The following is a 15953-nucleotide window of genomic DNA, read 5'->3' as shown; positions in this document are numbered from 1 at the left end:
TCAGAAGCACGGCATGGGAGCAGTCGTGAACATGTGCTGGAAATAGGGGTAGCGAGGCGGTTAGGCAGATGGGTGCTGACCATCAGTGAGATCCAGTATCAAAGAGCCGATGGGCCGAAGGGTCTCCAGCGCTGAATTATTGTGATTCTATGTCAGTCATTGACTAAAGTTTCCAGACTAAATTATCGCAGTATGTCAGAGTAATGAAAACTAGCTATTTACTACGTTTTAAGTTGCCGTTCTCTTACATTTGAGAAAATATTTTATTTCTATATTTCTCTTTATTTGTTGATGGGTTTTTCAAGAATCTATTTCAGTCAACTGTATAAAAGCGAGCCAAATAGCCAAGCCTGACAGTTATCACATATCTTCCATACTGATTCCAATTTCTAACGGAAGATTAGTGCGATTGAAACACGCCTTGTTCTACATGGCGGCCCCAACCATGACTCCCCACAATCACATAAGGGGATGCGACCTTATCTAAATGGTCTCGCCATCTCTCCTACTGCACAAACTACCTGCAGCACTGGCTGCAAAAGTCAATCTTGTACACATGTCAAACTATTTGGGAGCCATGAAACGGAATATTGCAACGTTGGCTGTCACCGTTCATCATCCAGTCAAAGGCCGATAGTCTAAGGTTAAGAAAAAACATGTCGAAATGCAATGATGAATGCTTCTGGAAAATGCATGTTTATATTCACAGCTCGCAGTTCTAATCGTTTACACCAATTCGAAAAGATAAAATAAACCTTTGTATATTGCATTCATGCAACCACTCGCTGCACTGTCAGGGTGACCATTTGTTCAGTCTTTGCAATCTCCTTATTTCCCATCATCAATTCCATCATCTCCTCATTTCAGGGACCAACCTCTAATTTAGCTACCCTCTTCCTTTTTATAGTAGCTTTTCCAGTCTGCTTTTATATTTCTGGCTAGTTTATTCTCATTCTCCCTCCTTTGCTGGTTTCTAGAATGCCCCCAATATTCTACCTTACAGCTAATCTTCACAGCATTGTGCACCTTTTCTTTCAATCCTATTTCATCATTGACCTGCCACTGATAATGCATCACTTTTGTAGTCCGTGCATCAATTTTGTCGTCTTTCTTTCTTTAAGTTGGAATAATATAAAAATATAATACTGCCCCCTCAGGCTTTTTTCAGGAACCAAAGCCTTTTGGTGACATCAGACGTTACAAAATACAATAGACATCAGGTAGCAGAAAATGTGGGATAATTTGCTACCTTTTTAAGAAGCATTTAGGACACCTTTGACAGGTCTTAAATGGGAGAGTGTTCCTTTAGAAAACAGATAAATGGTCACTCTGAGCACTGCCCCTGTTACAGGCCCTGCACAACCAGTTCATTGCGAAACAAAATACAATAGACATCAGGTAGCAGAAAATGTGGGATAATTTGCTACCTTTTTAAGAAGCATTTAGGACACCTTTGACAGGTCTTAAATGGGAGAGTGTTCCTTTAAAAAACAGATAAATGGTCACTCTGAGCACTGCCCCTGTTACAGGCCCTGCACAGCCAGTTCATTGCGAAACTGAAGTTTCCTCCAAATACTTAAAATAAAATATTCAAGATTTTAATCATCACAAAAGCAACAATTACAGCAAATCCCAGCCTTATATTATAGAATCCCTACAGGGCAGAAGGAGGCCATTGAGTCTGCACCGATGCTCCAAATGAGCACTCCGCCCATGTCCAATCTCTCCCCCGTCCACTCCACCCTATTCCTATAACCCCAGAACCTAACCTGCACATCCCTGGACACTAAAGGGCAATTTATCATGGCCAATTCACCTACCCCATACATCTGTAGACTATGGGAGAAAACAGGAGCACCCGGAGAAAACCCATGCAGCCACGGGGAGAAAGTGTAAACTTCACACAGAGAGCGACCCAAGACTGGAATTGAACAGGGGTCCCTGGTGCTGTGAGGCAGATGCTAACCATTGTGCCACTGTGCCGGGTGTACCCAAAGTACACCCACCCAATCCACCAGTCCCCCTCGCCTCTTCTCCCTCACCCTCATAAAGAAAGTAAAACATTAATAAAAATAAAAACACAAACCGCCCGCCCCCCTGACAGTAATCAGTTGCCTGAAAAGGGAACTCGAGCAGAACCCTCCCACCGACCTGCTTTTGGTATATTTGGGGTGAGAACCACTGGCTGCATTGTGCTCTTGCTCGAGTGCGGTGCAGCCTGTGGATGCCGGGACAAGCCTCTCGTTGGTTTCCGGGCAGCCTTTTCACCTCCAAGTCCTACAAGGTGCTGGAATCAGATGGCGCTAGCAGAAGACGGTTTTAAATTGAGTTCAGCGAGCTAACCTGGGACCTACCATCCTCTGAGGAGCTATCGGCCTCCCCAGTGAGAATGCAGCTTGGCGCCGTTCAGTACTGTTCCCCTCAAACATGAACCAGACAGTAAGGCACCCAACGGGTCTCCTGGGCTATCAGAGACCCCTGGGTGGTCAGGGACTGTGCAGAGTGGCTACCCCACCCTCCACCGGAATGTATGCACCTTGGCTGTACCCAGCTGGCACCTTGGCACTGATGCCCTGGCAGGGGCACTGCCCAGGTGCTAGTGCAAGGGTGCCAGGGTGGCACTGTCAAGCGTCAGGGGTTGAGGAGGCCATGCCCATGAAAGGAAGGTGGAGTTTCAAGGGTGAATGGGTTGCAGGGCAGGTAAGTAGTAGCGTCTGGGAGGCTGGGGGGTGATAGATGGGGTCCTGGAAGGGGGGGCCTGTAAGGGGATCTGAAGAAGAGGGACCCCCAGGGACTCCATAACACGGTGTCCTCACTTGGGGGCATGTGGGATAGTGCCCATGTGTGTGGAGGGTGACATTGCCCATGGGTGGAGGTGCAAGATCACTTATAGATTAGGCACCCTTTCAAAATGGTGGCACGATCTCTGAGTTCAGCTCCACAGTGTTGAAAAAAAGTCTAAGGGCACGATTCTCTGGTTGCGTTGCGCTCAAGCGAGAGCACAACATGGCAAGAGAATCTCGGGAGAGCGCTCTCATGGACCTTGCGGCAGCCTCTGTGCCTCGCGGGATTCACCAAAGTCCCGCAAGGCGTTGGAGTTGGAACTCTGCCCCAAAGGGGCATAACCAAACAGCGCTCCTGGAAGTAGTTCTCAAACCTACTTAAGACCTACCTGCCCAGGATACACTGGCCTCCAATCTGGTGAGCACCACACTGCTGCTGGTGCACTTCAGGTGAACGCAGGAACTCCCAGACGCGATAGCAGTCGGAGCGCTGCTGGATCCCAGAACCCAGCTGGGTCTCAGCCTGATGCTGAGCTGTATGACAGAGGTACCCAGAGATGATAGAGATGATAGGGAGCAGCCAGGACATTCAGAGGGAGATGTCAGCATCACTCCAGCAGATTCATAGCTGCTTTGAAGAATCCCAGAGGCTACGAGCGCAGGAGATGTTGCTGGCAATATGTGGCACTGAGACCAACACTGCTAGGGTGGCGACCGCGGTACAAAGTCTGGTGCATGGCGTCGGCACCATAAGTAAAGGTGTCCAAGGTGTTGCGCAGTCGGTGATGGCCATAGCTGAGGGTCTCTACAGAATGTCTGACTTGCTGGGGAATGTCACCCAATACCAGGCTGACCTTGATGAGGTTCTGCGGGACATGTCCCACTCTCAGGTCCAAGGCTGGCAGAGCCAGATGATGCAGGGGCAACTGGGACTTGAACCAGTTGCCCTCCTTCCCAAGGTGAACACCAGGGCCCTATGGGCATCAACCGGGAGGAGCTGGGGCTGGATGCCAACCCGTCCTATGGAATGGCGATGGTGGCCATCAGCTCCCCTGAGTTCTATCCGTCTGATGAGGCCACGTCTCTAAGTCAGCACATGGGACAGGGCGGCACAGCTGTGCATGTGGTGCCAACAAGTGCAACGGGGCCCTCCGGCATCAGAGCCCCAGAGGATGCCTGCCAGGGGATCAAAGGCCATGGGAAGTGGTAAGCAGCTGGCTGCCTCCACCTCTGATGTGCATTCTGGTAGAGCTAGGAGGGCCAAGTACACTGAGAATCACTGAGGGCACCAGACGAAGGTGGGAGGGGGGGGGGGGGGGAGGCTGGTGGCACCATCGGGAGAGTGGGGATTTGTATTACACATTAAACACCATTATAAGCACAACCATTATGATGCCTCTGTCACTTGGCTCTGCAATGGGGACTGACCTCTGATCCCTTGGTCCATCTCTCCAATCATCTCCCCCTCCTCGTGGCACTCACCCACCCTCCTGCCATGGACAGGTTCCCGGAGCTGTGTCCCATCCCCTGAGTGTTCGGATGTTGGCTGCTGCGTGTGTGGTGTTGCCTCCCGCTCAGGCACAGTGTCCAGGCATCAAGATGTGATTGGGATGCTAGGCAATGACTCTCACATGCTACATGGCCCGCGCACCCACAGGAATCCAATTGGGATGTGTGAAGTGCTCACTTAACCACGATTGACAATTCCCTATTAGCAATAGCCCTCAGCCTCACAACCTGAAGCCTCAGCAGGAGTAATGGGCAGTCATTGGGGCAGACGGGCAGGGACAAGGTTTGTCCCCCCAGCGCCCCGCACACTCCTATGGTGGCCCACCCCTGCGGAGGGTTCCCCACCCCCAGCCGAGGTTCCCCCACCCCCCCCACCGAGTACTGGGGCGGCAAGTCCAGCACCCCAGTGCTCTTTGCCTGTGAGCAAAGATGGCTACTCACTCCCCTCCTCGGCTACCCACAGAAGCTCTTCCGCGAGGTTCACGTTTTTCAATCGGTGCCAGCGTGAACACTTGCTGGGGGGCCGCTGGATCATGGGCAGCTGTTGGGTATATGGTGGCTCCCATTAATTGTATGGAAATAAGGATAATTGGTTTCTCGCCACGCTACGGCGAGATCCTGATTTCGCCTACGGGAGTAGGCTGGTTGTATTGCAAATAGTTTGGTGCCAGGAGCGGCTCTCTTTTTTGGTCTCTCCCGCTATTCACTGGCCTCATTGCACTTTTGCTCGAGCGAAATGAAGGCAGAGAATCACGCCCCAATTCTTTTATTTTAAAGAAATATTATGCACTAGCCAGTCACTCAAATAGCCGTAATGCTTTAGAGATGTGGGGTGAGATTCTCCAGCCGTGTCTGCCCGGCAACCGGAGAATCCTGCCCAAGGTCAATGGAGTTCTCCATTGCCCGCGGCTCGACTATCTTTTCTTTCTTTTCACTTATTGTCACAAGTAGGCTTCAAATGAAGTTACTGTGAAAAGCCCCTAGTCGCCACATTCCAGCACCTGTTCGGGGAGGCTAGTATGGGAATTGAACTCTGCTGCTGGTCTGCCTTGGTCTGCTTTCAAAGCCAGCGATTTAGCCCTGTGCTAAACCAGCCCCAGGCATTCCTGTGGCGGGCAGGGCAGGAGCTTAGGTTTCATCAGTACCTTGCCATTAGTATAGATACACTATTTGATTTGACATTTGTTTGTACTACCTGCACCTATTGACAATTGTCCTCATGCTACTTATCATCAAACATGCGGCTAAACGCGTTTGCTTGCGGAATGTGTTCTCTTTTGCGAATATTGCGCCCTTAGTCACTTTTTTGGACCCTGGGGAGTTTTTCACAAGTTTAGCCCACACTGAGAGCATGATTCTCTGCCCCGCCCACCGCAAGAATGCCATGGGCGAGATGCGGACAATGGTCAAGTCCATTGACCTCGGTGGGATATCCGGTCGGCAGGCGGACGAGGCTGGAGAATCCCGCCCTTAGAATTATTTTTAGCACTGGGGAGCTGAACTCAGAGATAGGGCCGCCATTTTGAAAGGGTGCCCTGATCTCTAAGTGAGCTTGTGGGTCCCCCACACTCTCCACCCATGGGCAATGCCACCCCACACACATGGGCACTACCCCACGCCCCCCCAAGTGAGGACATCCCGCTATGCGGTCCCTGGGGGTCCCCCTTCTTCAGGTCCCCCAAGCCGCCTTACAGCACCCCCTCACTTGTAGGACCCCCACCCATCACCCCCAACCTCCCAGAGGCCCCTACTTACCTGCCCTGTACCCCCCACCCTTGAAACTCCCCATCATCCTCCTTTCAATAGCACGGCCAGGGTGGAAGTGCCAAGGTGCGAGCTGGGCAGCACCAAGGTGCCCACGTTTCAGGGGGTGGGCCAGGGTGCCACCCTGCACTAACCCTAACCACCCACTGGTCTCCAATAGCCCGGGAAACACCCTGGATGCCGTTACGCGTGGTTTGTGTGGACCAGTGCTGAACGGCGCCCGTCTGTGGCCTCACTGGGGAGGCCGGTAGATCCCACAATGCCGGTGGATACTGGTAGGTTTGCCGAAGTCGGTTTAAAAATGGCTTCGGCACGAGCCGAATCCCATAAGGCTAGAAGACTGCCCAGAAGCCCGTGAGAGGGCTCTCCCAGCATTCACCGGCCGCACAGCCCTCAAGCGAGAGTGCAACGCCGTCGGTGGGTCGCACTCTGTGTCTCAATTCAGATCACAAATATTCTGCGAAGCATTTTCCCCCTCAATACAAAGCAAATAATGCAAGAATGCTTTTATAAATCCTCTAATTCAAGACATAGTCAAAAGTAATGAATGGGGTTTAGGGTGAGAGTGGGAGGGAGATATCATAGAATTTACAGAAGGAAGGCACTCAGCCCAACGAGTCTGCACCGGCTCTTAGAAAGAGCACCCTACTTAAGCTTACGCCTCCACCCTATCCCCATAACCGAGTAACCCCATCTAATCTTTTTGGACACTAAGGGCAATTTATCATGGCCAATCCACCCAACGTGCACATCTTTGAACAGTGGGAGGAAACCAGAGCTCACGGAGGAAACCCATGCAGACACGGGGAGAACGTGCAGACTCCGCACAGACAGTGACCCAAGCCAGGAATCGAACCTGGAACCCTGGAACTGTGAAGCAACTGTGCTAACCACTGTACTGCCGTGCTGATATGAATAGTGGAAGACAGTCGGTTTCTGTGGTAATTAGTTAGATGGGCAGACTGACATTCCTCATCTGCATTTTGTTGTGTGTCTGGGCAGGTGTAGGTTACTTAGCTGAATTTCAGTACGCTGGGATTAAACACTCTGAAGGGTTAAAAAAATGACTCGATGAATTATCCTTTTGTTCCTGGGAAAATTGGATAGTTGACAAAATTATTTAGGTCTGACATTGGTTGCATCCAACCAGTTTCCTTTGTTGTGACTCATAAATATTTTATTCTGTTCCTGCAAGGAAGATATGCTATAATCTTGTGATTTGTAGCATTATTCTGGCAGAGTATAATTAAACTAGAATCCTAATACAAAGGTCTGGAGAAATTATTGTATTCTGGAAATTTTTAGTTTATGCACTGTAATGCTCAAACATTACAGCAGGGACAAAGTTATTTAAATGTTAAGAGTCATTTTGTTAGAGCCATATTAATTCTAAAGCAGAAAAAGCTTGTCAAGTGCAATTTTAAATCACAATTCAAAATTTAATGTACCTGCTTGCTCACCTTTCTATATCACTATTTTCTTTTTTCATTATTTCAACATTAATATTGTTTTTTCTTTCTTTCGATTGAAACTAAATCTATTCTAATCTTTCTTAACTTAATATTTTTTTTAATAAACATTTTATTGAGGTATTTTTTGGTTTTACAGCGACAACAAAATAAACAATATACATGAATATATAAACATAGTGCAAAGCCGTCTTCCTCCCTTACAGGTCCCACCTTTTTAGCTTAATACTTTTAACTGTAACTATTGATCTGGAGATATTAATTAAACCCCATCATGGTAGCTAAGGGAGTTTAAATTCAATTAGCTTAGTAAATCTGGAATTTAAGAAAATGAGTATCTCTAACTGGGGCTGAAGCTACCGGATTGGTGTTAGAAACATTCATTCACTCACGCCTTTCAGAGAAGGAAATCTGCTGTCTATACTCAGTCTGGACGAAATGAGACTCCAGACCCACAGCAAAATGGATGACTCTCAACTCCCCTTTGAAATGGCTCAGCAAGCAACTCAGTTGTATCAAACTACTATGGATAAGTCTGATAAGAATAAAGCAGGACAGACCACCTCGGTTTTGGATAGGATAATGGCATATCCTGGCCAGTCAACCCTTAGATGTCCTCCGCATTAGCATCTGGAGACTTAGGTCAAAATTGGGAGAGTTTTCCCAGCAGACTGACATAATCACACTCTCAAATTCATACCTGATAACCTACAGTCTAGGCTGCCTCGTCAGCTAACCCTCAGCAAATCGTTCCCCAAGCAGGACTGACCAGCTGGAGATAGTGGTGCAGCTGGGAGACAGTGGCACTGGGAACCTCAACATTAACATAGGGCCTCATGAAGTGTCATGGCATCTGACCAAACATGGGCAAGGGAACCTCCTGCTGATTACTACCTACTGCCCACCCTGATGAATCAGTACTTCTCCATGCTGAGAAGCATCTGGAAAAAGCAGCGAGGGAAGCAAAAATACAAAATATGCTTTGGATTGGGGTCTTCAATGTCCACCATTAAGAGACGCTTGGTCACATCACTGCTGAACCAGCTGGCCGACTCCTCAAGGACATATCTGACAGACTGAGCTTAAAGCGGGTGGTAAAACAACACCGGTGAAAAGCCTACTTGACCTCATCCTTACCAATTTACCTGTTGCACAAGCATCTGTCTATGCCAGTGTTGGTAGGAGTGATCACTGCACAGTCCTTGTGTAGACAATGTCCCATGTTCACATTGAGATATCCTCTGCTTTGCTGTTTGGCAGTATAACTGTGCAAAATGCAATATCGGATGGATTCAGAACAAATCAAGCTGCTTGAAGCTGCGCATCCATTATGCATCTGAAACCTCAATGCGCAGCACATTCCTCACTCCCCCATTACCATGAATTGAGGAGTCCAATCCTGATTCAATGAAAGTGTAGGAGAGCATGACAAGAGCAGCATAGGTAGAAATGAGGTGTCGGGCAGCACAGTGGCGCAGTGGGTTAGCCCTGCTGCCTCACGGCGTGAAGGTCCCAGGTTCGATCCCGGCTCTGTGTCACTGACCGTGTGGAGTTTGCACATTCTCCCATGTTTGCGTGTGTTTCGCCCCCACAACACAAAAATGTGCAGGGTAGGTGGATTGGCCAAGTTAAATTGCCCCTCAATTGGAAAAAAATAATTGGCTACTCTAAATTTACATTAAACAAAAGAAAAAAAAAGAAATGAGGTGTCAACCTGCTGAAGGTACAACACAGGACAATGTGCATGCTAAACCGTGGAAGCAGCATGCATTAGACAGAGCTAAGTAATCCCACTGCCAATGAGCTCGATCAAAGCTCTGCAGTCCTGCCACATAATGTTACAATTGGTGGAGGATGATTAAACAACGGGAGGAGGGGGTTCCATCCATATCCCTACCTTGAATGATAAAGGAGATCGGCAAGTGGGTGATCTCTTTCCATTTCCTCCACAGCTCCCCAGTATCAGAGGTGCCAGTCTTTGGTAAATTTGATTCACTTTCATGTGATATCAAGAAACGTGCTAAAGGCACTGGAAGCATGCAAAGGCCCTGATAATACCCCAGCTGTAACCCTGCTCTCCAGGTAACCTTGTACCTAGCCAAGTTGTTCCAGTACACCCAACACTAGCAACTACCTGATATTGTGGACAATTGTCCTGGTATATCCTGCCCACAAAAAGCAGGACAAATCTATTTCAATCAATTACTGCCTATCAGCCTACTCTCAATCGGCAAAGTGATGGCAGTTGTTGTTGCCAATCTTACAAGCAGGAATTACTCATAAAAACCTGCTCATTTACACTCAGTCTGGGTTCTCCCAGGGTCACCTAGCTCCTGCCCACATTACAGCTTTGGCCCAATCATGGATAAAATGATCGATCTCAAGTGGCGGGATGAAAGTGACAGCCTTTGACATCAAGGCAGCATTTAACCAAGTGTGGCATCAAGAAGCCCTGGAAAAACTGGAGTCAATGGGAATCAGAGGACATATTTTCCATGAATTGGAGTCATGCCTAGCACAAAGGAAGATGGTTGTGGTTGTTGGAGGTCAATCATGTCAGTCTCAGGACATCATTGGGTGAGATCCTCAGGACAGTGTCCTAGGCTAAACCGTCTTCAGCTGCTACATCAATGACCTGCCCTCCATCATAATGCCAGAAGTGGATGTTTGCTGATGATTGCACCATGCTCTGCACTGTTCCTACCCCTCAGATACTTTAGTAGACAATATCCATATGCAGCAAGATTTGGACAATATTCGGGCTTGGACTGGTAAGTGGAAATTATCTTCACCCCACACAAGTGTCAGTAATGCCAATCTCCAACAAGGGAGTTCCAACTAGCTCCCTTGACATTCAATGACATTATCTTCACTGAATCTCCCACTATCAAAATTCTGGAGATTACCATTGACCAGAAACTGAACTGGAACAGCCTTATAAATGCTGTGGCTACAAGACTTGGGATTTTGCAGTGAGTAATTCACCTCTTGATTCCCCAAATCCTGTCCAAAATCTCCAAGGCACAAGTTAGGAATGTGATGGAATATTCTCCACTTTCCCCTCCAAGTCACTTACCATCCTGACTTGGAACTAAAATCATCATTCCTTCACGCTTGCTGAATTAAAATCTTGAAACCCCACATACTGTATGGGTTCATGGCAGCAGCTCACTACCATTTACTTAAAAACAAATTGGAATGGCCAGTAAATGCTGGTTTTAGCAGAAAGATCCACATCCCATGAACAGATAAGATAATTTTTTTTATCCCTACTTAACAGCGTATCTTTTCAGCTCCATTACGTGGATGGGGGAGCTACAGAAATGTAAGATTTAAATCCTATGACTGATATGGTCACATTTCAACTGTGGCCAAATCAATATAAGATATAGCAAAGTGCATCAAACAAGGATGTACTCATCAGCAGCAACCACTGTCTGATCTGACAGTACTCAAACAAGTGAACATCTCTGCAGGGCTGGTTAATGGAAAGAATAAAAATGGGACATGTTTGCAATGTTTCTATTGATTAAGAGTGGCTATAAATAAAAACACATCTCATGTCTTTCCCAATTTTTCTTTTTACAACTTATAGCTTTACAGGTATAGATCATGTGCTTTATAATTATTATACATATCCAGAATTTGGAAGTTGTCACTGGAACCTCCAAATTATGCTTATAATTTTGAATCAGCTTTACTGAGAATTTATAGAAAACTGTAGAGACCAGGGACTACTTGATTATACATTGTACAGGATCCATGTAGGATATCTAGAGTTTGCAAGATGTGTAGATCCATTAGGAAATGGATGCAAGTGCTGCACTACATTGAACGATTTCCCTGGAGATGTTTAAAACATGTTATATTAGTGAACTTCCCGTGGTGTTGGTTTCAGTTAATCAAGCAGAGGAACAAGTGGATACAGAGCAAAGCAGACAACAACAGCAGAGTGGATGAGAGATCCTGTAGTGATTGAGGATTGAGACAGGAGACAGCAGCAGGAAAGGCTGGCAAACAAATAAAAAGGATTGCAGCGCCACCTCTGGAGCAGTAGGAATAGGCAATTTTATAACAGCATCATCCATTAATTTCAGTGTCAAGAAAGCACACATTTATATTTCTATGTCACTTTGTGGGACATGTCAAGGTGTATAACAGTCAATGAAGTACTTGTTGAAATGTAGCCAATTTGCGTACACAAGGTCCTTCAAATACCAATGAATAACCAGATAACCTGCTTTAATAATTTGGGTATAACCATATAGCAGGAGAATTCCTCTTTCATTTTTGCCATAGGATTTTTCACATCCATCACAGAGGGAAGACCCATGTCTCAGTTAACATGTTATCCAAGAGATGGCCCCTCCAACAGTGCACAATCTCTGAAGGAGTACCTGAATACACAATCTCCTAATGCATTACCAGTGATCAAAGCTGAACTTTGGATTCATTTTAAATTTGTTTCAAACATTTTTATTGATGTTGAACTTCCTAGTAATTTACTACAAATTATTTTCTGACAAATTTGCAATGATTATATCACAGTTGTTAATTCATTAGCTATGAAATTATTCCACATCAATGACATGCTCACCTTATAACAGGCAGTGAAACAAAAAGGATCATATTAAAAAATACTCAATTTACTGTACAGATTACGATTTTAAAAATTCCCTCCCCCATGGCTCAACTGTTGAATCGACTGCACAGTGCACAACTGAGTTAAAGATCACAAGTATTTCCTGGTATGTGTGGTGTTAGCTGATCTCAATCAGGCCATCAGCAATGATGATGCTATTTGCCTAGGCATCCTAGGTTAGAGAGAGAAAAAATCAGGGCTTCCACTTCTGATTGCTGTCCAATAAGCTTTGCTCGAAAGTGCGACTATGTGAGCATTGGACAAGAGCAGGTTCAGATTTGAATGTGATGCCCCTGTGGTGGAATAGTCTGACTGGGCTTAGCCATGAAGAAAGGCCATTTGAGTGAAGTGCTGAAGGACATTTCCTGTCTGTGGAATCATAGTCTAGTATGAACCAATGGCAACAGCAGAGGAGAGGAAACGTATGTAAAAACAAACAGCTGAATTGGAGCAATTCCAAAACCATAGTCATACAAACCTTGGAGGTCAAATAAGGGTTACAAACTCAGTCAATATTCATCATTTAGAGTATCATCCGAGTTCCTATGATTTTACTGTCTTGAAATATTGTTGAGCACACTTCTATGCGTAATATAAACTCATTAGTTCACACACTGGTACATACTGTTGAAGATGAAAGCAGTCTAATTTTGCTGCAGTGCCTATTGTTTAATTTAAAAAAAAAATTTCCAGAATGTGGGCATTGCTAGCAAAGACAAAATTTGTTGCCCGTCCCTAATTGACCTTGAACTGAGTGGCTTACAAGGCCGGTTCAGAGGGCATGTGCTGTTGGTCTAGAAACCCATGTAGGCCAGGCCAGGTGAGCACAGATTTCCTCCCCTAAAGGACATTAGTGAACCAAATTTTTTTTTTAACACTCATTTGATTTTTAGTTTGAGATTTTTATTGTATTCAAATTCTATCATTTAATAATAATCTTTCCATAGTGTGATTTGAACCCATGTCCCCAAAGCATTACCCTGGATCTTTGGATTACTAGTCCAGTGACAGTATCATTACACTGCTGTAATGCTGGGTTCCTTCTGTCATGATATTCAAGTGAACATCACAGCACATACACACATACATAATGATAGACAGAGCAACGGACCAATTAGCACACATAACACGACAGCCAATCACAGACAAGAGCATACACAGTACAAAACAAGAAACACGACACTTCCTGGGCAGTCCAACAGGAGACGGCACAGGGCAAGGACCTCAAAGCCAGACACTCACACAGTCACCATGTGTTGAGTACCAAGTTTGTTGTATAAATAGTTTAAAGGAATAAAACTGCGTTGTACCAATCACAACCGTGTTGGTTCGTCTGTATCTCAGAGCACCCAACACTTCAGCGGCTGCAGATTGTGTCCAGCACCTCTACAGTCAGGTGGGAGCCGTGCTGCTGGCCAGGGGGGCTTCGGTGAGGGCTGGGGACTGGTGGGGGTGGCTCGGGGGTGACCATAGTGGTACTATTTGGCAGTTTGGGTCCGTGCGCGGCAGGCACCATGTTGTATGGCGTGACCGCTGCAGGTCATCACCGGGCGCATGCGCGGCCATGGACCCAGCAATTCTCCAGGCATTTATATCGGGAAGCCCATGCGTTTTATGTGGCGCGGCTGCTAGCCCCTCACCGGTCGGAGGATCGGTGCTGGGGCCTCACCGATTTTTCCCATGTAAAACTCCACGGATCCTCCGGACATAGTCCCAAAATCGGAGAATCCAGCAGTATGGGGCTGAAGTGCAATCAAAGTTTGAGTAGCAGCTCCTTTAAATAATCAAAAAGGGGTTGCAACCTCACACAACCTATGTAAATGTGGAATATGGACGCCTCAATGCTACAGAAAAGACAAGAGACTATGGAGTCTGTGAGTCACCTGAGGCATTTGTTGCACAGGTTTACTGCACGCAACACCTGGTTCTCTATATAAGGGGCAGTCGATTTTAAAAGCCTATAATTTCCTTAACCATCTAATCTACTTCCCAGATCTGGATTCCCCATTGCTTTGTGTGGCCTGGTTACCCCCATCTAGAGGCCAGTTCACCTAATCTTGCCTTGCGGAAATTGTGTTATGCTAGGTAAGTGGGAACTTCCACCATAGAAAGTCTCCAGTCCTGGCTCTTCCTCTTTGGTGTCATAAAGCTTGTAAGGGATGGACAGAGATCCCACTTTACAAGGTCAACTGGAAAATTCTGGAATTAATGGGATGTGCCATAAACTGGTCTTCACCTTTCATTTATATTCCTGTCCGAGTTACAACAGGAGTTTGGTGGACGTCCGGAGAAAATTTGGGTCCATGATTCTGCTGTACATTATAGAGCAATGCTCAGGAAGAATTACAGATGCAGCAGTCGGGGATGTTAAAGTGGGGATGGTGTCTCCCCTTTACTCTCCAGAGCATTGTCCCAAAGAGAGGAGGGGCCCAGGGTGTCAGGTGCACAGGTCCAGGTCCAACATCATCATCACCATTTTAATCTCTAAATCTTCAGCCCTTTGTTTGCTGTCACTTTCTGTCAGTTATGCAGAGCCTCTGCTGAATTAATGTATACTTTGCCTTCCAATAGTAATTAATGTATAAATGGATGCTGCACTTCTTTATATGGCGAGAGCAACAGAAGGAAATCTGACCTGTAGCCTTGCAAACTCCCAATGAATGACTGAATTCAGTCTGTTAGGCAATGCCTTGACATGTACCATGGGCTGGATTCTCTGATCCTGAGGCTAACTGTTGACGCCGTCGTAAACGTCGTCAACAGCACCCGGCGCAGATGGGTGCTGCGCGCCTGCGCATGTGCAGTGGGACCGGCGCCAATACGTGCATGTGCAGTGGCTCCCTTCTCTGCACTGGCCCCGACGCAACATGGCGTAGGGCTACAGGGGCCGGCGCGGAACAAAAGAGGCCCCCAGCCCGAGAGGCCGGCCTGCCGATCGGTAGGCCCCGATCGCGGGCCAGGCCACAGTGGAGGCCCCCCCCGGGCTCGGACCCCCATCCCCCCCACCACCAAATCGCCCCCGGATGCATCCACGCCGAGGTCCCGCTGGGAAGAGCAGGTGTGAACGCCGCCGGCGGGACTCAGCTTTTTTTGTGTGGCCGCTCGGCCCTACCCGGGGGCTATTGATAATAGGGATTTGGCAATCGTGGTTTAAGTGAGCACTTCGCACAACCCAAGTGGATTCCTGGGGGTGGGCGGGTCTTGTGGCATGTGGGAGTCATTGCCTAGCATCCCAATCACATCTTGATGTCTGGACACTGTGCCTGAGCGGGAGGCAACACCACACTTGCAGCAGCCAACATCCGAACACCCAGAAGATGGGACACTGTTCCTGGGACATGTCCACAGCCAGAGGAGGGGTGAGAGCAATGGGGAGCGGACCAGGTGAAGTTATGTTCAGGTGTCTGGGGGATAGGGTCTGTTCAGGAGACTGCTGCGGCTGGGGGTGCATGGGCAAGGCATTCCGGGTGTGGGGGAGGGGGGATCAATTGGTAGATTTTGGGCAGTGAACCTGAGAGAGACTAAAAGCCAATGCTGTGGAGGCAAAACCTAACATGGTCGAAAAGAACTCTTCTCCCCTGCTCACAAATCCGGCTCCAGTAGTTATTAGGGCCTTAGTGTCACAGACATATGACAGCTCCCTGCACATTAGATTTTTGCAAATAAGTACACAAATTATTGGTGACTAGCTAAGGCACTTTGTCAGTTATTAGCGGGCATTTTTTAAGGTACGGCTTCAACAAATCTCAGTATAAATTGCTAGTATATCCAAATGAGTGGGAAATA

The 15953-nt window shown here is 47.1% G+C and overlaps 2 long non-coding RNA genes across 3 annotated transcripts in view; one reads left to right on the top strand and one right to left on the bottom strand.

Annotated features, from left to right (window-relative positions):
* LOC140429652 (uncharacterized) overlaps window positions 1–15953 on the top strand; it is a 258994-nt gene that overhangs the window by 752 nt on the left and 242289 nt on the right. The window lies entirely within an intron of this gene.
* Window positions 1–15953, bottom strand: part of LOC140429651 (uncharacterized) — a 45739-nt gene that overhangs the window by 17439 nt on the left and 12347 nt on the right. The window lies entirely within an intron of this gene.

This window comes from Scyliorhinus torazame, chromosome 9 (assembly GCF_047496885.1).
Source record: "Scyliorhinus torazame isolate Kashiwa2021f chromosome 9, sScyTor2.1, whole genome shotgun sequence".
Taxonomy (NCBI): Eukaryota; Metazoa; Chordata; class Chondrichthyes; order Carcharhiniformes; family Scyliorhinidae; genus Scyliorhinus; species Scyliorhinus torazame.
This window is presented reverse-complemented; position numbering and strand designations above follow the sequence as displayed.